This window comes from Somniosus microcephalus, chromosome 7 (assembly GCF_052327205.1).
Source record: "Somniosus microcephalus isolate GS21.2 chromosome 7, FLI_Smic_1.0, whole genome shotgun sequence".
NCBI lineage: Eukaryota > Metazoa > Chordata > Chondrichthyes > Squaliformes > Somniosidae > Somniosus > Somniosus microcephalus.
The window spans coordinates 93,248,446-93,271,703 of NC_140993.1; the positions used below are offsets into that span (position 1 = coordinate 93,248,446).

The following is a 23,258-nucleotide window of genomic DNA, read 5'->3' on the forward strand; positions in this document are numbered from 1 at the left end:
GATAGCAGAAAGATTCAAGTTCCATAAAAGAAACCAGCACAAAGATGAGAGCAATGCTGACTATCTTACGGAACTACGCAAGTTATCGAAGCACTGCCAGTTCGGAGCAGGACTGGCAGACACCTTAAGGGATAAGTTTGTCTGCGGGCTCCAGAGTGAAGGAACCCAGAAACGACTACTTTCGGAAAAGGACCTGACGCTAGAACAGGCTTTCAGCGTGGCAGTATCCTACGAAGCAGCAGCACGGGGAGCTGCGGAAATACAACAGAAACCACAAGAATACAGCGCTAACGAAATGGCATATGGAGCAGAAAAGTGCTATCGCTGCGGCAGAACAACCCATGATCAGAAGGACTGCTGGTTTAAGGACAAAGTATGCAGGCAATGTGGGAAAATGGGACACATAGCAAGAGTCTGCAGGTCGGGAAAGAAAACCAACACTGAAAGAACTACTAAGGAAAAGTACAAGAAAGTAAAAAAAATGACAGACAGTAGTTCAGATGATCAGGAGAGTGATAATGACTCCAGGAACAGGAGACTAAGTTTTCTAAAGTTACACAACGTAATCGCAAAGGAGGATCACCGAACCATTTGGGTCACCCTCATGATAGCAGGGTCCCAAATAAGGATGGAATTGGACACAGGATCAGCCCTAACTGTCATGAATCGACGAGACTATGAGCGGCTATTCTCACACATACCCTTGAAGGACACGTCCATTGTATTGAAGACATACACGGGGCAAAAAAGTCTACCCCAGAGGAAAAATAAGGGTGCCAGTTAAATACAACGGCAAGGAAACACAGAAACTGTATCTATATATACTACAAGATGGAGGACCACCATTATTGGGACGTGAATGGATCCGAAAAATACAATTGGATTGGCATTCCATTCAGGCGCTAACTGTGACTGACAAAAAGGAGGACGACGTCACACCTGGACGACTGTCAAAAATTCTAACTGACGCGAAAGAGGTGTTCCAACAAGGACTTGGGACTCTAAAAGGAGTAACGGCAATGATAAAAATCGAAGATAACGCAAACCCAAAATTTTTTAAGGCCAGACCGGTACCGTACGCGATCCGACCAGCCATTGAAGCAGAGCTGGAGAGTCTGGAGCGTTCGGGTGTGCTGTCCAAGGTGGACTGGAGCGAGTGGGCCACACCCATCATTCCTGTAATGAAGAAATCATTGAGCAGCACGCCTGGGGAGCCGAAGAAGGTTCGCATCAGTGGGGGCTTCAAGGTAACTGTGAACCCAGTCCTGCACACAGTACAATATCCACTGCCACGGATAGAAGATATTTTTGCCTCACTATCTGGAGGGAAACGCTTTACGAAGATTGATCTGGCCCAAGCGTATCTACAAATGGAGGTGGAAGAAGCATCTAGGAAATACCTCACGATAAACACTCACAAAGGTCTTTACCAGTACAACCGACTGGTATTCGGGGTAGCATCAGCCCCGGCTATTTGGCAGAGGGTGATGGAACAAGTCCTGCAAGGGATCCCGGGGACCCAGTATTATTTGGACGACATCCTGGTTACAGGCAAAAATGACAGTGAACACCTTGCCAACCTGGAGCAGGTGCTCACTAGATTACAAGAATATGGGCTACGAACCAACCGCCCCAAATGCAAGTTCTTCAGGAGACAAATCTCGTATTGTGGCCACATGATTGATGAGGAAGTGTTGCATAAGTCCCCAGACAAGATTGAGGCAGTAGTCAAGGCTCCAGCACCGGAAAATGTGTCGCAACTGAGGTCGTTCCTCGGGTTGGTGAACTACTACCATAAGTTCTTGCCGAAATTATCTACAATTCTGCACCCACTGAACGCCCTGCTGCAAACTGGAGTAACATGGAAATGGAGTGATGAGTGTAAGCATGCCTTTCAGAAATGTAAATGCCTAATCACTTCAAAAGAAGTATTGGCCCACTACAATCCAACACTACCGATTCGGTTGGCATGTAATGCGTCTCCCTACGGCATTGGAGCGGTGCTGTCACACAAATTCCTTGACGGTTCAGAGAGGCCAACAGCCTTTGTGTCGCGCTCGTTAACCTCAGCCGAGCGTAACTACGCCCAGATTGACAGGGAGGCCCTCAGCCTGGTGTGGGGGGTGAAGAAGTTTAATCACTATCTGCACGGGCAGAAATTCACCCTACTGACTGATCATCAGCCTCTGGTCTCCATTTTTAGCCCAAAGAAGGGCGTTCCGGTGATGACGGCGCAACGGCTGCAAAGATGGTCACTTTTTCTAGGGGCACATCAGTACGTCATAGAGTACAAGGGTACGAAACAGCATGGAAACGCTGATGGGCTGTCGCGCCTACCGTTGCCTATGGTAGAGGAAGCACCTGCAGTGGACCCTGTTGAGATATTCCATGCGACCATAGTCGAATGTCTACCTGTTACAAACTCAAGTATAGAGAAGGAAACCCGAAATGACCCGACACTCTCTCGGGTCTATGATTTGACGGTGAAGGGATGGCCAGCACATGGCGACTCACTGTTGCCAGCATTCTCGCCAAGGAGAGAACAGCTGTCAGTGTGCCGGGGGACCTTGATGTGTGGATCCCGAGTGGTAATTCCACCCAAGTTGAGAGATAGAGTGCTCAATGAGCTTCATGAGGGTCATCTGGGAGGGGTAAAAATGAAGAGCCTAGCCAGGGCATTTGTGTGGTGGCCAGGAATCGATAAAGAAATCGAGGATATGACCAAGAGATGCACAGGATGCCAGAAGGTCCAAAACGCTCCACCACAGGCCCCGCTACACCCATGGGAGTGGCCCTCATCTCCATGGCAACGGGTACACATTGATTTTGCTGGTCCATTTATGGACTCAATGTTTCTAATCGCCGTGGATGCCCATTCGAAAAGGCCAGAGGTCATCAAAATGTCCTCCACCACCACGGAGAAAACTATTGCAGTCCTACGGACCATCTTCGCCAGGAATGGCTTACCAGAACAGATTTGCTCCGACAATGGGCCACAGTTTGTGTCCGAGGATTTCCGGAGGTTTCTGAGGAATAATGGGGTGAAACATTACACATCTGCCCCATATCATCCAGCCACAAATGGATTGGCTGAGAGGTTTGTTCAGACCTTTAAAAAGGCAATAAAGGTGATATATAACGACGACATACCACTACAACACAAGGTGGATAATTTCTTGTTTGCTTACCGGAATGCGACACATGCAGTCACCAACCAAGCATAATGTTCTTCAACCGAAGGCTAAGATGTCGCCTGGATTTGCTCAAAACATAAGACGAGATGTTGAGGATAAGCAATTCCAGCACATCAATGAGAAGCCAACCAGGAGCTTCAAGATAGGGCAACCAGTCTTGGCCCGCGACTACCGAACAGAAAAATGGCAGCCAGGAACGATATGCACACGGCAGGGACCACTAATGTACACAGTGGACGTTGGAGAGAGCATCGTGAGACGCCATGCTGACCAGATTCTAGAGTCACAGGAACAAGCCAAACCCATACCACGAGCATGTGCACCTGGGAATGAACCCGAAGTACAGATTGCGTCTACCTCAGCATCAGTGGTATTGAAAGCTGACGAACCAGCCAATGACAATGAGCCAGAATCGACTCCGCCGCAAGAACAGGATACTCGAGAAAGGCGCTATCCAGTCAGGATCAGGAAGCCTCCTCAAAGACTGAACTTATAAATGATTATTTTAGTTGATGTATATAGTACAGAGAAAATCGCAATTGTAATTAGTTATTATTTAATTGTTAAATGAATGTTATGTACTGTTTATCTAAAAGGGGAGGAATTGTTGTGTATGTACCTTTAAGAGAGAACTGACTTTATACTGTACTACCGGCAGTGACCACACCTGTATATAAAGCCATAGCAGGCTTCTGTACTTTCAGTTTTAAGCTTACCCTCTGTTCAGTAAATACCTGTTATTATTCTTCTCCTGCAGTCCGTGTATTATTGATATGCGGACACTACATTCCTGCAGTCCATGTATTATTGATACGCGGACACTACACGTGGCAGAGTCCATGACAGCGCACCATAGATTACGTGAGCGACCATGCCGACATACAGTTTACAGGAGAAAGGGGTGAAGGCCCGCACATCTCTACAGACGCAAGCACTTTGTATAACATGCCACAAGTTGCCAATCAAGGTCAAAGCAGACGGCGTGCCTCAAGCCGCAGAGTCTCCCCCAGCAGAACGGAAGACACAGTGCAGAGGAATAGGACGCCGAATAGAGAAAGTCAGAGGCAAATCCCCTCTCGGTTCCTTGAGACTTCCAATAGAGCACCTAGCCAAGGCAACCCTGGCACAGGTCCCAGCACCTACGACCTTGCCAAATACCTTGCACGCACCCAGCTGGTGACTTCAGGGTTAATCAAGTTTGATGACAGGCTGGAGAATTATCGGGCTTGGAAGTCCTGCTTCCACGATGCCATATCAAGCTTAGACCTGTCGGCAGGAGAAGAGCTCGGCCTCCTTATCAAATGCCTCAGCCCAGAGTCCGCTGGACAGGCCTGCAGGATAAAAGTGGCCAATGTGGGACAGCTGCCAGAGGGGTTGAAGAAGGCTTGAGCGAGGCTGGAAGAAAGCTACGGCTTGCCTGAAGCCATTGAAAGGGCTCTCTTTGACAGGTTGGAGAACTTTCCGAGGTTGACGAGTAAGGAACCCCAGAAGCTCCGCGACCTTGGAGATCTGCTGTCGGAACTCAAAGCCGCAAAGCAGGACGGCTACCTACCCGGTCTATCGTACTTAGACACTTCCAGAGGGGTAAGTCCCATCATTGAGAAGCTTCCATTTAACCTGCAGGAGACGTGGATAACGTTTGGATCAAAGTTCAAGCTAAAGCACAACGTGGCGTTCCCACCATTCTCTGCATTTGTCAAATTCATCCGTAAAGAAGCCAAAGCCAGGAACGACCCCAGCTTCAACTTCTTCTCCTCCCACCCAGCACTTGCCAGAAGAGACAAGTTCGACAGACATGAAAAGACACCAATATCTGTCCACAAAATGCAAGTGTCCTCAACTGAGCACACAAAGGTTCAGAAGAAACCTGAGGATATGAGCAAACAATGCCCTATCCACAACAAGCCCCATCCTTTAAAGAAGTGCAGAGGCTTCAGGGAGATGTCCCTGGAAGATCGGAAACAATATCTTAAAGAGAACTCTATGGCCTAGAAATTCGGTTGTGGGTTCGCCAGGGCTTTAGCGCCGGAAATTTAGCGCCGGCGCTAAGTCCCCCTGCGCGCGCCAAAAATTCAGTAGCGCCACGCCCAAATGGCTGCCGGCGCTACTAGAGGGTGTCAGCGCCTCGAAATGGGCGCTGAGTGCCGCATTGCGGCGCAATTCCGGCGCTGCGGCACCCGATGCGGTGCGGCAGGCTGGGGAAGTGCAGGCCTCCTCCTTCAGTTAAGGAGGAGCTGCCTGCACCCGCCCGCTGGCCGTTCAAATGTTCAGAAAAATGAGCCCGGCACCTCGGACAAGTGCCGGGCTTGCAGGCCAGACGCATCTGTTCCGCGGGGGGGGGGTGGAGGAGTCCGGGGAGGGAGGTGCGGGCAGGCGGCCGGCGGGAAAGCGGCCGGCCGCCGCGCGACCTTAATGGGCCGGCGCTAACTCCTGCAAGACTCGGTTGCCAAAGTCTTAGTTGCGGCTGCCACGGGCGAGGCGGCTGCAACTCAATTTCGGCGCTGGGGCCTGTCACCACGGCAACCGGGACGCTGCGCACACCGATGACGTCATCGGTGCCGGCGCAGCGCAACCGGTGTAACGCCGATGGAAGGGCCCCACTGAATTTGCCAACTGGCCATAACTCCGGCGCTAGGCCCTCCAGCGCCCCAAATGGGGCGCTAAGCCTACTGAATTTCTAGGCCTATATGTTTCAAGTGCTGCTCTTCCACGAGCCATCTCGCCAAGAACTGCAAGGTAGATGCAAAATGCACAGAATGTGAAAGGGATCGGCACGTTTCAGCACTACACCCAGGCCCAGCTCCTTGGGAGTCAGAGTCGCCTCCTCCCGCTTCAGAGCACGGCGGGGAGAGAGAGGGAGCTGCCAGTCCGGAGATTACATCCAGGTGCACCGAGATGTGTGGAGAAGGAGTGAGCGCAAGAGCATGCTCCAAGATATGGCTCGTTAATGTGTACCCTGTAGGATGTCGCACACTAGAGAACAAGCCATCTCAGGTGAGCACACTCAAGACTTCCATCTTGGAGAATGGTCGTCCAAGCTACCATACACCATGCAGTAGTCAGATCCGCGTGGTGTTTGACTCCAGTGCACCATATCAGGGAGTCTCTCTCAACGACGTACTCCTCACAGGGACCGATCTTAACAACAGCCTCTTGGGAGTGCTCATGAGATTCAGGAAAGAGCCCGTTGCCATCACTGCCGATATCCAGCACATGTTTCATTGCTTCGTGGTGAGAGAAGACCACAGAGACTTCCTCCGCTTCCTGTGGTATCGGGAAAACGACCCCAATAGAGACATTGTGGACTACAGAATGCGTGTCCATGTCTTCGGGAATAGCCCATCCCCTGCTGTCGCCATATACGGACTAAGGAGGGCTGCCAAGGAAGAAGACGACGACTTTGGCAGTGATGTGAGGGGGTTCATCGAACGAGAGTTCTATGTCGACGACGCACTGAAGTCATTCCCGACCGAAGCAGAGGCCATCAGTACCCTCGGACGAGCCCAGGAACTACTTGCACTATCCAACCTCAGGCTGCATAAGATAGCCTCTAACAGACCCGCAGTGATGGAGGCATTCCCCCCCTGAAGATTGTGCTAAGGACGTCAAAGACCTAGACCTCTTCACTGATGACCTCCCCCTACAGCGTAGCCTAGGGGTGTCGTGGAACATAGCAACAGACACGTTCACGTTCCAAGTCTTAGATGTCAAGAAACCCTTCACACGTAGAGGAGTGCTTTCTACAGTCAACAGCCTATACGACCCTCTCGGCTTCTTAGCCCCTGACACCATACAAGGCAGGCTGCTCCTCAGGGAACTCTCCACACGCGCTGAAGAGTGGGATTCACCTCTCCCTGAAGAGATGCAAGCAGAGTGGGACAGATGGAGAGACTCACTCCAAGACTTACAGGAGATCCGAATACCTCACTGCTATTCGTCTTTCTCTCCTTCAAGTGCCCAATTCAAAGAGCTTTGTGTCTTTGCAGACGCATCCGCTAAGGCCATTGCAAGCGTGGCTTATCTGAAGGTCACCACTCAAGAAGGACAAAGCAAAATCGGCTTCGTCTTTGATAGAGGCAAGTTGACACCCCAGCCAGACCTCACCATACCCAGATTGGAACTGTGCGTAGCAGAACGCAACCTACCTCCTCACAGCAGTCTACGGAAACTGCATCCTATCATCGACACTGACAGACCGTCTCCGAGGTGGTTCTTCTTTTGTCACCAGAGGACTCCAGTGACAAGTAGAGTTCGGACTATGTGGAGTCGTTAACGACCCCAGACGGGGAGTGTTCTGGACTGATGGACTATTTTATGTGCAGATAGCACCCTCTGGTGGTGGTTATGTGTTAGCAGTGTTTGTATGAAACAGAGGTCATATGACCTTTCTTCCTGTGTAGCCCAGGAAGTAGAATCCCAGGAAGTAGAATTCCAGGAAGAACCTGGCAGTAATGGAGGATTCCATGAGGGTTTCACAATCCAATGTAATCTGATTTCATATGTTAGGCCAAGCGCAATATCTGTGAGTATCTTTGTTTGTTAGCATAATAGCAATGTTGTCAGAGTAGTATTTTGATAACAATATGTTTATAAAAGGTTAATATTTAATAGTTACAGAAGTTAGTCCAAATGTTAGTTAGTTATACAATTAGTCTATTCTACTGTTGTAAATATGTTATATCTTATGTAATATCGAATGTATAGTACTCAGTTTATGTACAAAACATACTTTGTCTTTGTTTACAGTTTCACAAAAATTGTTCAAGTAAAGGCTTCAAACAGCAAACGGCTTCACGAAGAATTATTTTGAATAAGTGTTTAACTTGCTGGATAACTAGATAGGAGCACGTCTAGCGCAGCCAGTAGAGGATGTCTTATGAGGAAAGGTTGAGCAGGTTGGGCCTATACTCATTGGAGTTTAGAAGAATGAGAGGTGATCTTATCTTCCTCCCACCCCACTTCCTGTAAGGACTCTATTCCATTCTCCCAGTTTCTCCGCCTCCGCCGCATCTGCTCTGATGATACCACCATACTAGTGCTTCCAACATGTCTTCCCTTTTCCTCAACCGAGGGTTCCGCTCTACCATGGTTGACACGGCCCTTGACCGTGTCTGTTCTATTTCCCGCACTTCTGCTTGAACCCCCTTCCCCTCCCTCCCAGAACCACGATAGGGTTCCCCTTGTCCTCACCTTTCACCCCACCAGCCTCCACATTAAACGGATCATCCTCCGCCATTTCCAATGTGATCCCACCACCTCAACACCCCTTTCAGCATTCCAAAGGGACCACTCCTTCCGCGACACCCTGGTCCACTCCTCTACCACCAACACCCCTTCCCCTTCGCCCAGCACCTTCAAGTGCAAGTGCAGGAGATGCAACACATGCCCTTTTACCTCCACACTTCCCACTGTCCAGGGCCCCAAACACTTCTTCCAGTTGAAACAGCGATTTACTTGTACTTCTTGCAATTTAGTATACTGTATTTGCTGCTCACGATGCGGTCTCCTCTACACTCCCACTCTGACCTCTCCATCCTCGGCCTCTTAACTGTTCCAATGAAGCTCAACGTAAGCTCGAGGAACAGCACCTCACCTTTCGATTAGGCACTTTACAGCCTTCTGGACTCAACATTGAGTTCAACAATTTCAGACCATAACCTCTGCCCCTATCATTTTTTCTCTCTCTCACACAGCAGCTGTTGATCGTTCTGCCATTGCAATTTACACTTCATCTAGAATCATCTTTTGTTTCTTAACTTGTCCCATTACCATCTTCTTTTGCCTTGCACCATCATCCCTTTTGTCTCTTAATCTCTCCTGCCTTCCATCCATTCTTTCCACTCCTCCCTCCCCCCTTTCCCTGCCCCTACACTTGCTTAAAAACCTGTTACATCTCCAACTTTTTCCAGTTCTGACGAAGGGTCATCGACCTGAAACCATGTCCGTATTTTCCGATCAGAAGCTTCCTGCGTGTGGAGGCCTCCGATCTGGAAAAAATCTACGGAGTTACCTGAGGGCTCCCGCAGTGCGGACACTTCCGCTCCTGGGCCTCTCCAACTCGGAATGCGCAGGGCCCACGTATCCCAGAGGTGCATGCGGTTCGCAAGCATCTCTGGGATCACGTGGACCATGGGGAGCCAATCAAAGAAGGGAATCTCCGTTCAAACATTTGACATATAGACCTGTCAAATATATGTCAGGGTTGGGGAGCCACGGGGCCGTATAAATACGAGGCCGTGCTCTCCAGGCAAAGGTAGGTTCTGGACCCAAGTGCAGAAACCAGACAAGAGACAAATATACAATACTTTGTTTGAACTTTACCAAATTCACACATAACCAGATTAACACAAGGGACACAGCAATATACATAAGAACTAGAGACAAGAGAACTAGAGACAAGTTACAAGACAGCTAGTCAAGATAGGAACTCAGGACAGCTTCCATGAGGAAGCCCACTTGTCTATACTGAGCTTGCAACAAGCTACCACAAGGGGCAACCGGCTTGCCGAGGCACAACTCCAGACAAGCTACCCCGAGGGTAATCGGCTTATCAATGCAAGGCTCAAGACAAGATCCCAACGGCTCCCACATAGCAACACGTTCGTCCAAACAGCACCTTACCAAGACAAGCAGCTCAACAGAACAAGACTTAAATACATCTTAAATCCAGAGACAAGAACACAGACTTAGATACATAGCTCGAGAGAACTAGAACACAAACTTAGATACATAACTCGAGAGAACTAGAACACAGACTTAGATACATAGCTCAAGAGAACTAGAACACAGATTTAGGTACATAGCTCGAAAGAACTAGAACACAAACTTAGATACATAGCTCAAGAGAACTATGGCAGCCAGCTTGTGAAGGCAAGCTGCCATAGAGGAAAGGCTAGTCACACAGAGAACCTAGTCAAGACAAGGAACATTGTCAAGACTAACTCCCTGGTTCACCCTAGTGAGGACTGAGCACTGAGTGAAACAACAACAGAACTTATATACCAAGAAAACCAGGTGCCACCCATAAACAGCTAACAGGCTGATTAAAAACTAACACAAGGTTAGGAACAATTAACACCAGAGAACGAGAAACAATTAACAAAAGAACAGTGAAGGTGCCATCTAGAGGTTACAAAAAGGAACTGACTGGCACCCTCACAGGACCCCCTCCCCAAGGAACGGCTCCTGACGTTCCAAACACAGGGCTCGAGAGAGAGACAAACAGGGGCTCAAGAGACAAACAGGGGCTCGAAAGACACTGGGCGCTAAGACACTGGGCGCTAAGACACTGGGCGCTAAGACACTGGGCGCTAAGACACTGGGCGCTAAGACACTGGGCGCTAAGACACTGGGCGCTAAGACACTGGGCGCTAAGACACTGGGCGCTAAGACACTGGGCGCTAAGACACTGGGCGCTAAGACACTGGGCGCTAAGACACTGGGCGCTAAGACACTGGGCGCTAAGACACTGGGCGCTAAGACACTGGGCGCTAAGACACTGGGCGCTAAGACACTGGGCGCTAAGACACTGGGCGCTAAGACACTGGGCGCTAAGACACTGGGCGCTAAGACACTGGGCGCTAAGACACTGGGCGCTAAGACACTGGGCGCTAAGACACTGGGCGCTAAGACACTGGGCGCTAAGACACTGGGCGCTAAGACACTGGGCGCTAAGACACTGGGCGCTAAGACACTGGGCGCTAAGACACTGGGCGCTGATTTAAATGAACATAGAGCAAATACTTAAATTCTCTAAACTTCTGAATTAGTGGTATGGATAACCAAGTGGGGAAAAGACTTAAAGGCTTAAGCTAAATCAATCCAAAGTCACACGTGTAAAACAGAGACAGCCACACACCCTCCAGGGCATTTAGAACCAAGTCAAAAAACTGAAAGTCTGTTTTAGTACACATGGCAAATCTTCTTAGCTTCTCAAGCAATGATATCTTCCATTCCAACTTTTCACGAACTGCAGATGTTCAGAAATCTCAAAACGAAATCATCCTCTTCATCCACTAGCGGCAGGGACATGTCATGGCAATCATATGACCAAAATCTTTGTAAACAACAGAGTCATCATTCTCCAAAGTTAGCACGCTCAATGGATTATATTCCAAAGGGATGCAAGAAAGACAAAGACTCGAGAATTTAACTTGTCCAAGAGAGCTTGAGAATTCAATAGTCCAGGAGAACTCGAGAATGTCTTATCCAGTAGAGCTCAAAAGTTGCATTTGTCCAGAAGAATAACAAAACACAACAGAGTCTTCTTCCTAGGGAACTCGAGAATTAAACACAGAAACACAGGAGGGAGTCATTTGCCCCCGAGAGCTTGAAAACTTAATTTGCCCAGGAAGCTTGAGAATTTACTTGGGATTTAACACAGAAGGCCCAGGAAAAGCTTGAAAGTTTAACACAGTAATGGTCCAGTAGCCTTGAAAATTCACTTGAATTTAACATAGGAGACCTAAAAGTTCTCAAAAATTCTAACAGTAGAGACTCAGGAAGCTTGAAAATTTACTTGGAATTTAACACAGAAGGCCCAGAAAGCTTGAGAGCTTTACCTGGGGGTCTAACAGTAGAGGCCCAAGAAACTTGAGAGATCAACTTGAAAATATAACAAAGGCCCAGAAAACTTGAAAGTTTGCTCAAAATTCTAACACAATGAAGGTCCAAGAGACTTGAGAGTTCACCTGGGGGGTCGAACACAATAGAGGCCCAGGAGACTTGAGAGTTCACCTGGGGGTCTAAATACAGTAACAGCCCAGGAGACTCAAATTTTACTTAAAAGTTTAACACTATGAAGGCCCAGGAGACTCGAAAGTTCACACAAAAATTTAAACACAGGAGACTTGAAATTTTAACACAGTGGGGGGTCTTACTCCTAGAAGACTCAAAAAATTGCCCAAGAGAACTAAAAAATTTAACTCGAGAATTTATATCGCCTAAGAGAACTTGAAATTTTAACTCGAGAATTTCAGACCTTAGCCGGTTGGTTTCTGCTGGGTCTATGTATGGCTCAGTCCTACTGTCAGGGTTGGGGAGCCACGGGGCCGTATAAATACGAGGCCGTGCTCTCCAGGCAAAGGTAGGTTCTGGACCCAAGTGCAGAAACCAGACAAGAGACAAATATACAATACTTTGTTTGAACTTTACCAAATTCACACATAACCAGATTAACACAAGGGACACAGCAATATACATAAGAACTAGAGACAAGAGAACTAGAGACAAGTTACAAGACAGCTAGTCAAGATAGGAACTCAGGACAGCTTCCATGAGGAAGCCCACTTGTCTATACTGAGCTTGCAACAAGCTACCACAAGGGGCAACCGGCTTGCCGAGGCACAACTCCAGACAAGCTACCCCGAGGGTAATCGGCTTATCAATGCAAGGCTCAAGACAAGATCCCAACGGCTCCCACATAGCAACACGCTAGTCCAAACAGCACCTTACCAAGACAAGCAGCTCAACAGAACAAGACTTAAATACATCTTAAATCCAGAGACAAGAACACAGACTTAGATACATAGCTCGAGAGAACTAGAACACAAACTTAGATACATAACTCGAGAGAACTAGAACACAGACTTAGATACATAACTCGAGAGAACTAGAACACAGACTTAGATACATAGCTCAAGAGAACTAGAACACAGATTTAGGTACATAGCTCGAAAGAACTAGAACACAAACTTAGATACATAGCTCAAGAGAACTATGGCAGCCAGCTTGTGAAGGCAAGCTGCCATAGAGGAAAGGCTAGTCACACAGAGAACCTAGTCAAGACAAGGAACATTGTCAAGACTAACTCCCTGGTTCACCCTAGTGAGGACTGAGCACTGAGTGAAACAACAACAGAACTTATATACCAAGAAAACCAGGTGCCACCCATAAACAGCTAACAGGCTGATTAAAAACTAACACAAGGTTAGGAACAATTAACACCAGAGAACGAGAAACAATTAACAAAAGAACAGTGAAGGTGCCATCTAGAGGTTACAAAAAGGAACTGACTGGCACCCTCACAGGACCCCCTCCCCAAGGAACGGCTCCTGACGTGTGGAGAAGGCTGTGCTGCTGTGGGGAGAGAGTGTGTGGTTGCCTTGGCCTGGGAGTGGAGTGCAGAGGAAGGAGTGACCCCAGGCCACCACTACCAGCAACCTAAAACCATCTACAGAGGTGCCTGGAGAGGGAGGAGTAGAGGACAGAGGAGGAGGCCAGTTTTACAACTACAGGAGGCCTTCCATCACTGCCTCCCAACTTGGCCTCCAGCCCAGGAGAGGGAGAGAGGGGAGAGAATACTACTCGGTTACAACTCGGAAGGAGGGGAGGAGCTGCTGCAACTTTCAAAACATCTGCAGGTGGGTGTCTTTGTGCACTCCCCTAAAGACTTTGCATTGTAGGCGGGGGGAGGAAGGAAGACGGGCCGGAAGCCTGGCCTGGGTTGGCTGGAGCCTGCCCGGGTGAAGCTTGTTTCTTGTTTCTGCACGTCGAGAAGACCTGTGTGGGCTGAGCCTGGGCTTTTTCCAGCCTGCCCAGGTGAAGACGTCTTCTCCCCCTGCCCGAAGAGCTGCTGCTTAAGACTTTGTATTTCCATCGGGGGAGTGCACCCAGCCGACGCCCACCCACCGACCAACACCTTAAGCGGGAACCCTGCCTTTGCGGCCCCCCCTTCTTCCCATCCCCCTCTTTCTCTCTCCTTGTCCTCACTCTGCCTCTCCAAAAGGCACCTCCTTTTTATTTATTTTTTCTATTGACCCATTGAGCAGAGGGAAGGAAGGGCCCCCCTCCCAATTAATACCATCAAGGGGAGAGGCGGGCCAGTTAATTTACACTCCCTCTGCTCTGGGAAAGACCTAAACGACCAAGGCCATTAAACATCTTGGGGCCTGTGACTTTTTGGGGTGGGTGTGGCTCTTCCTGAAAACCACCCCACGATGGCGAGCACTTCGGCGGCGACGGGGCCGGCGATGACATACGCGGCGATGGCGGCCAAAGCCTCGGCCGCTCCCGCTGCTGCCGCTGCCCCGTCGCCGTTCCGATTGATGACCGTCAAGCTCGGGGTGAAGAGCTACACCCACCCCGACATGACTATTGAGGCGTGCGTCAAGGCTATGGCCGGGGTTGTCGGCCCTCCGGCCATAGTCGCCGCCTCAAAAATGTATGGGAAGGCTGTCTTCTTCCTGCAGTCCGAGCGGGCGGTGGCCCTGGCCATCGCTCAGGGGCTCACCGTGGGCGGGACTTTCCTGCCGGTGGACCCGCTGGAGGCCACCGCGCAGAGGGTCGTTCTGTCGAACGTCCCGCCCTATATCACCGGTGAGCTCCTCCTCCCCCACCTACGTCAACTCGGGGAGGTGAGGTCGGGCATTTCCCCGATCCCGCTCGGGCTCCGGGAAGGCAGCCTTCGCCATGTCTTCTCCTTCCGGCGCCAAGCCTTTGTTCAGCTGGCGCGGGAGGGGGAGACGGACGGGGCTTTCACGGTCCTCCACGGGGGGACCCCGTACCGCGTCTTTTGGACCACGGACGGCGTGCGGTGCCACGCCTGTAGGGAGGTGGGGCACGTGCGGAAAAACTGCCCCGCCTCCAAGGCCGCCAAGTCATCCGGCGCGGCCAAGGCTGGCGCCGCCGCCGCTCCTCCCTCCGGGTCTAGCCGCGCTCCCTCCCGAACAAAAGCTAACGGGGCGCGGTCGTCGTCGTCGGAGGCCATCGTCGTCCAGGCCTCCGGCGGGGGGGAGGAGGGATGTCCGGTCGGAAAAAAGGCGCTGGGGAAGAACAAACACCGTAGGGTGGGTCCCCCCGGGGAGGGCGTACCCTTCGATATGGACCCCCTGACGCCCGAGAGCATCGCGGCGCTAATAGTGGAGTGCGGAGCGGGGGGGGACCCCGTGCCTGAGCCCGCGGCCGTGACCGCCGAGGCGGGACCGCCAGAACCTGCGGCCGGGCTTGGGTCCGGGGGACCCAAAGAACTCGCTCCTCTGGAAGGAGCAGGGGAGGCCCCTGAAGACATGGAGGCCTCCCTTTACCCCTCCGCGCTCAAGCGAAGGCGCGACTCCCGGGACGAGGGGGGGGACAGGGAGGTGGAAGGCCCCTCCGGTCAGGGGGAGTCGTCGCCCGCCGCGGACACTGCGCCCCACCCCACCGCTAACACTACTACGGGCGAACGGCAGGGGTCGCCTGTCCCTGGGGAAGCTGAGGCAGAAGCGTCTGCCCGGCTCGTGCCTCCCGGGGATGGGGACGAGACCCTGCCCGTGGGGGGGGTCGCGGGACGACCCGCGGCGGGGACGGATCCTTTGTCGGTGGCGTTACCCCTCGACGGGTCGGGCGGCCAGGGGACCGGGCCGGGCGAGTCGTCCGACGATGAGCTCGCCCAGAGCGGCCCGGACCTTTCCCAGGTGCTGCTCGACTTCGTCGAGGTATGCGGGAAAATTACCCCGTCTGCTGGGTCGGAGGCCGGTGGCGTGGCGGAGGGGGACCCTCCGTCTGTGTCTCCGGCGCCGGGCGACTTGGAGACGATCGGGTACGCGTGTTCTCCCGTCTCTCCGGTCTCTCCGGTCGTTCTGGTGCCTGGGGCGGAGGGGGTCTCCGGGCCGCCGCCGCCTTCTGGCCCGGCCCCCCTAAAGGAGCCCGGGGGGGAATCCTCCGCTACCGATCCTGGGGGTGGGATCGGGGCGGAGGCGGGGCCGGCTGTCGCGGCCGGGCCGCCCGACGCGCACTGCGTGGCGGACGGTTCGGCCGCCGGTGGCGACCCCCCGGAGGAGGACGGGGACTCGGTGGTGGGGGCGGAGGAAGACTTAGAGTCCATCGCCGACGAGGCGATGGACGACCTCGCGCCCCTCGCCGGGCCCCCCCTCGTTCTTATTCCCATCAGGGAGCTCCGGGAATTTGTGGCCACGAGCCAGGGTCGCTGCAGGACCCAGCAGGCCCTCGACAGATGGTCGGGGCTGGCGCTGCTTGTCGGGTCGGCCCGCGTCGCCTACAAGACCATGGGTGCGGACGCGGGCGTGAGCCCGTCCGAGCTGTGTCGGTTCCGAGCATTCCTCACCGGGCTGCTAAGGGAGTGGCGGTCGACTAGCGGCCGCCCTCCCTTCCCCCGTTAGTTTTAAGTAGGGGTTGGTTGTGCTTCTGAAATGAAGATAACCATAGCCAGCCTCAACGTCAACGGCAGCAGGGAGGCTAGCCGCAGATTTCATAACTTTTCGGTCCTTCGGGACGGGAAGTATGCGGTGTGCTTCCTGCAAGAAACCCACACCGTTCCGGGAGACGAGGCTACGTGGCTCCTGGAGTGGCAAGGAGGGGTCAACATGAGTCACCTCTCCAGTGTTTCCAGTGGGGTGGCTATCTTGTTGGCCCCGCATTTTCAGCCGGAGATCTTGGGGGTCAAGGAGCTCGTGCCGGGCCGCTTGCTCCAGGTCACTGTTCGCCTGGGGGGCGTGCCGTTCCATCTAGTGAACGTGTACGCCCCTCGGGCTGGTGCGCAGCAAGCGCGCTTCTTTGAAGAAGTGTCCACTCTTTTGGGCTCCGTCGACGCGGGTGAGTGCGTCGTCCTCGGGGGGGATTTTAATTGTACCCTCGAGGCGAGGGACCGCACGGGTACCCAGCCGAGCCCGGCGTCGGTGGGGAAGTTGAGGGACCTGGTCGGGTCCCTCGACTTGGTGGACGTCTGGCGTAATCTTCATCCCGACTCCAGCGCCTTCACTTTTGTGAGGTCTGGGGGAGGAGCGTCCAGGATCGACCGCCTCTACATTTCCCGGGCGTACGTCTCCTGCGTTCCGGCGGCTTCCGTGCGGCCGGTGCCGTGCACGGACCACCACCTGGTGTGGGCGGAGCTCGTGCCGCCGCGCGCCGGGGGGCGGTCCGCGTACTGGCACTTTAACAACCTGCTGCTGGAGGACGCGCGGTTCCGGGATTCGTTCGGTCTTTTCTGGGCCGGCTGGAGAAGGAAGCAGGGGGGCTTCCCCTCCTTGAGGCTATGGTGGGATGTGGGCAAGGCTCACGTCCGTCTCTTCTGTCAGGAGTACGCGAGGGGGTCGACCAAGAGGCGGGAGGCCCGGGTCGGGCAGTTGGAGAAGGAGGTGCTCGACCTGGAGTCCCGTCTCGGTCAAGTCGCCGAGGACCCGGCCCTGCGGCTGGCGTACGAAGAGAAGAAGGGCGCGCTGAAGGACCTGCGGCTCGTCGGGTCCCGAGGCGCGTACGTGAGGTCGCGGATCCAGTTCCTGCGGGACCTGGACCGCGGCTCCCCCTTCTTCTACTCGCTGGAAAAAAGACGGGGGGTCCGTAAGCAGCTTTTGGAGCTGCTGGCCGACGACGGATCTCCGGTCTCGGATCCGGAGGGAATCCGCGCGGAGACCCGCGCCTATTACGGGGCTCTGTTCTCTCCGGATCCGTCCAGCGAGGACGCGCGCGGAGTTTTGTGGGAGGACCTGCCGAAGGTCGGCCTGGAGGGCGCCGAAAAACTGGACGCTCCTCTGAGTTTGGAGGAGCTGTCCGGCGCCCTCCGCCAGCTCTCCAGGGGGAAGTCCCCGGGGCTGGACGGGCTGACCGTGGAGTTCCACAGGGCGTTCTGGGGCGTCCTGGGGGGCGACTACGTGCGGGTCCTGGGGGAATGTCTGGCGACCGGGGAGATGCCCCTCTCGTGGCGCAGGGCGGTGATCGTCCTGCTGCCTAAGAGGGGTGATCTCCGCCTCCTCAAGAACTGGCGCCCGGTCTCCCTCCTCAGCACGGATTACAAAATCTTTGCCAGGGCCATGTCTGTTCGCCTTGGCGCCGTGCTGGCCCGCATGATCCATCCCGACCAGTCCTACACGGTCCCGGGCCGGACCATTCACGATAACATCCATCTGGTCCGGGACCTGGTCCACCATTCCCAGAGGGCTGGTCTGTCGGTCGCCTTCCTTTCCCTGGATCAGGAGAAGGCGTTCGACAGGGTGGATCACGAGTATCTTTTCGGGACTCTGCGCGCTTTCGGGTTCGGGACGCATTTCGTCGCCCGGATCCGACTTCTGTACGCTGCCGCGGAGTGTCTGATTAAAGTTAACGGGTCCTTGACGGCGCCCCTTCGCTTCGGGAGGGGGGTGCGTCAGGGATGCCCCATGTCCGGCCAGTTATATGCCATTTGCGTGGAGCCTTTCCTGCGCCTCTTGCGGAAGAGGTTGGCGGGATTGGCTCTGCGAGGGCCGGGCGTGGAGGTGGTCCTCTCGGCTTACGCCGATGACGTGCTCCTCGTGGTCACGGATCCCGTTGACTTGCGGAGGATGCGGGAATGCCAGCAGATTTACTCGGACGCATCCTCCGCCAGGATCAACTGGGGGAAATGTTCTGGACTCCTGGTGGGTCAGTGGCAGGTGGACTCTCTGCCGAAGGAGTTCGGGCCCTTCGCCTGGAGCACCACGCACCTCCTCTACTTGGGAGTCTACCTCAGCCCGGCCGAGGACGCCTGGCCGGCGAACTGGCACGAGCTGGAGGCCAAAGTCGCCGCTCGCTTAGGACGCTGGACAGGATTGCTCCGAGTGTTGTCCTACAGGGGTCGGGCGTTGGTCATAAACCAACTGGTGGCCGCCATGTTGTGGTACCGGTTGGTTACTCTGATCCCCCCCCCTGCGTTTGTCGCCAAGATACAGAAGAAGCTCGTCGACTTCTTCTGGAACAACAGGATGCACTGGGTCGCTGCCGCGGTTCTGAGTCTCCCGCTTAGGGAGGGCGGTCAGGCGCTGGTGTGCCTTCGCACCCAGGCTGCGACTTTCCGTCTTCGGACGCTGCAGAGATACCTGTACGTCGAGAATCCTCCGAGATGGTGTGCGCTGGCGACGCATTTCTTCCGCCAGCTGCACGGCCTCAATTACGACACGCAGCTCCTGTTTCTGAAAGTGGGCGGCAGGCGTGCCAGCCTGCAGGAGCTGCCTGTCTTTTACCAGGAACTGCTATGGGTTTGGAACTCCGTCGCCTCCAGGCGGAGCTCTCCCCCGTCAGGAGCGGCGGCTGTCCTCCGGGAGCCGCTGTTCAGGAATCCGCACCTCCACGTCCGCGAGTTCGGGTGGCTGGCGGAGCGCAGGGCTGTGCCTGGCAGGGTGACTAGAGTCGGGGACCTACTCGATGGCGGGGGAGCGGGCTGGATGGCGCCAGAGGAGCTGGCGCGACGCATGTCGTGGGACGACGTCCGGCTCGCGGTCAGCGCCATCGGGGCGGTGAAAGCGATGTTGCCCCCCGACGCCACGAGGTGTGTCGAGGCGGCTCGGGCGCGTGGGGAGATCCCGTCCGAGCTTACTCCCGTTCGGACGGAATTCCTTATCGGCGCCTCGCCCCGAAACTCCCCTCGGGGATCGGCGCCTCACAACTTGAGCCGTCTCGAGGAAATACCCTCCGTGCTTTTTCATTCTGCGCGGAGGGGTTTCCTGTACGGGCTGCTCTTGCACACCTTCCACTTTGCCATCTTCGCCTGCCGTCCGGACACGCCGTGGCGTGCCGTTTTACCTCCGGACGGAGACGGAGGTCCCCAATGGGGGTCTCTCTATGCGGGAGTCCTCCCTTGTTCTATCGGGGACTTGGCCTGGAGGGTGTTGCACAGGGCAGTTCCGTGCAATAGATTTTTAAATAGGTTCACGGACTCCCAGACCGCCTGTTTGTTTTGCGGTCTGGAGGAGTCCGTGTTCCACGTATATATGGGGTGTGAGAGGGTGCAGCCCCTCTTCCATTTTTTGAAGGGGCTGCTCCTCAAATTTTGGTTGCACTTCAGTCCCACGCTCCTGATCTACGGTCACCCCGTGCGGAGGGGAGCGGGCAGGTTGGAGGACCTCCTCGTGGGCCTGCTCCTGGGCCTGGCCAAGAAAGCCATAAATCGGTCCAGGCAGCGGGCGGTCGAGGGGGTCGTCCGGCCAGATTGCCTCCCGCCCTTCCGCGGCCATGTTCGCGCCCGGGTGGCCCTGGAGATGGAGCACGCGGTCTCCGCCGGCACGCTCGAGCAATTTCGTGACCGGTGGGCGCCGCGGGGACTGGAGTGCGTAATTAGTTCAAATGATCAAATTTTAATTTGAGGGGTTAAGGTTTATTTAAGGGGTTATTGGTTTTTAGTTACAATTTATTTGTTAATTTGGTTTTACACAAGAGGAGAGAACGAGAAACAATTAACAAAAGAACAGTGAAGGTGCCATCTAGAGGTTACAAAAAGGAACTGACTGGCACCCTCACAATATATGAATGGAGATCACCCCAAAAACATAGTAAAACATTAAATTAAAAAAAAAAAAATCACATTTTTAAAATGAGTTGAAATTACAATAAATTAAATATTTTAAACAAAAATTTAATTTTTTTAAAAAATAATTAAAGTTTTTTACTGGGCTAAAAATAAACTTACCATTTTTTAAAGTATTTTTAAATGATAAATGAGTGAAAAAAATGTTTTTTTTTACTTTTTTCAAATCTTATGCTGGTAAAAGCAGGTCTTACGCCTGCTTTTACCAGGCGTAAGATTTGTAAGGGTTTTCTGTTGGTTGTGGTTCTCCAGAAAGCGGAGCTCTCCCCCCGCAGAGGCCCTTCTCCAGGGCAGGCGTCCGATCTGTCAAGAACATTTTTGACAGATTGGAAATGCCGGTTTTCAGCGCATGCACTTGGCATGCCTGAAACCGGCATTCCTGATGTCCCTACGAGTGTGTACACAGCGCGTACACACCCGTAGGGATCGGAAAATACGGCCCATTAACTCTGTTTCTCTCTCTACAGATGCTGTCTGACCTGCTGACTATTTCCAGCATTTTCTGTTTTTATTTCAGATTTCCAGCATCCGTAGTATTTTGCTTTTGTATTAAGATTTTGAGGGGGCTGGACAGGGTAGATGCTGAGGGGATGTTTCCCCTCCTGGGGGAATCTAGAACGAGGGGGCATGGTCTCAGAATAAGGGGTCGCAAATTTAAGACAGAGAGGAGGAGGAATTTCTTCTCTCAAAGGGTCGCGAATCTTTGGAATTCTTTACCCCAGAGAGCTGTGGAAGCTGAGTCATTGAATATATTGAGTAACAGGGGTGTCAAGGGTTATGGAGAACAGGCAGGAAAGTGGAGTTGAGGCCAAAATTGGATCAGCCATGATCTCATTAAATGGCGGAGCAGGCTCGAGGGGCCGAATGGCCTACTCCTGCTCCTATTTCTTATGTTCTTGATCATTTTTTCCAAATGTGTTGTTCGTGGTCCATCAGGTGGCTTTAGCTGCAGGCTAAAGACTTCATTTCAGGTTCCCCAAACTCTAGCGAAAACTAGATATAACTTGTATTACTGAGTACATGTTCAGATAGTTAAAACAAATGGCCTGATGCTGCTTTCAAAGCAGTCTTCAACAAGTCTGTCAAAATCTTTTGAGACCTGTTATATGCTACTCAATATTGCTTCATCTCATGGGATTAGGATTATTTTAGGGAGTGGGGAAAGGATACTTCTGCTGATGATCAAGTTGTTGATTGGCAGGCTACACAAAATTAGGCCATTGTGGTTCGTTGAAAGATTTGGAATGACATAACAGATGAATTCTTTACGTAGCAGGTGTTCATATAATTTCAATGACTTATTTTTATCCTACCAAAAACACTGATGTAAAATAATGCCAGATACATCACTATCAACATCCATACAGTAAACAAAACAAACCAGACTGTTGCCTTTAACACATTCAGAGCTCAGTGTATAAGAAAACTATGGGCCAATATGCACAATTTGTTTGTTTCAACATCAATGCTTTAATTACAATACAATCTCAAGGCAAAAGCTCACAAAGTGGCTTTATTTAAAGTTGAATTATTATGCTTTACTTCTATTTGTCCTAAGGGTTTTGTGTGTTTTGCCAAAATGGCATCAATCTGTATTTGATTAGTCCAGATCTGCATTTCCTGCTACAGATCCATCAACCTTTACCTGTACAGTAGAAGTTTCAGCTGTGTCACCAGGGGCATCTACTGCAATGATGAATTAACCCAGAGGTATGGCCATTGGCTGTGAAGGAATAAGCCATATAACCGATTCAGAAAAATATACCATTCGATGAAAGAATTCTGGCCTTATTAAAACATGACAAACTGGGTCTGGAAATCTAGAAACCGAACGATGAAAAAGCTGTGATAGCATTTTGGCTATTGAGGTAAGAGGAGTTGTTGACACTGAATCAATAACCTTATTGAAATAGAAGGTTAAAGGCTCCTGGAAATCTGAATCTTTGGGAACAAGACAATAATTACCCAGAACAAGGTGTTTTAATTTACACCTCGTAAAGGAGCACATAAAAGTATACAAACATCTGCCTTCATGAAAATGACATCAAGTAAAACACACCTGCAGTTACATAATTTTTTATGGTAAACTTAGAACACCTAAAGAGACATAGTTCTGTAGTATTACCAGCTGAGATGACTGTAAGAACTGCAAGGGTCAGCAGAATAATGACTAGAGATAATTAGCTTACATCAGCAGAAAACCTGAAAGGCAATACCAATGGGAAAGAGTATAAAAATTGAACTCTCAAATGGGATAATAGACTCGCTGTAAAGGGGCAAAGCGATTCTCAGGCTTCAGAGGCGGCGCTGTAAGTCTTCAACTCTTTGTATCTCGGGGATCAAGGTACTATATTTGATTTTGGTGGATATCCTGAATAAACTTTAAGAACTGTAAAACTGTAGCGAAGTTAAGATTTGAGAGTAGGTTCTCTGCTAATAGAATTGTAACGCTTTCCCTTTTTGGAACTGTTAATGTTGCAATTGACTCACCAACTGTAAAATACATATTGGTTCTTTAATAAATCTATATATTTTTAGAATCATCTCACACAATAATTCTGTATCAAACTCACAAACTCAATCTCTGTACACTCTTTGGTGAGGAGTTGTAGAATTCTGGAGGAGTTTGCCGGACCCTCATAATATCTGGAACGTTACAGTCTAGCTAAACTTATTAAAAGTGCTATCTGGAGGACGGTAACATTCTCGGGTTGTTCCTTTCTTTTAGGGAGAGATAGTCCGGACCTTTAGACCAATTAAGCATCTTTAGGATTCGGCTACCTCAAACTTTAGTTGAAAGTGAATGTCTGAGGAAT

The 23,258-nt window shown here is 51.9% G+C and overlaps 1 protein-coding gene and 1 long non-coding RNA gene across 11 annotated transcripts in view; both read right to left on the minus strand.

Annotated features, from left to right (window-relative positions):
• Positions 1-23,258, minus strand: part of LOC147114800 (RNA-binding Raly-like protein) — an 859,876-nt gene that overhangs the window by 403,481 nt on the left and 433,137 nt on the right. The window lies entirely within an intron of this gene.
• LOC147114801 (uncharacterized) lies at positions 9,526-13,246 on the minus strand. The gene is made up of 2 exons (XR_015078993.1): positions 12,021-13,246; positions 9,526-11,930 (listed from the first exon to the last, which is right to left on the minus strand). It is a non-coding gene; the product is annotated as an uncharacterized LOC147114801 (long non-coding RNA).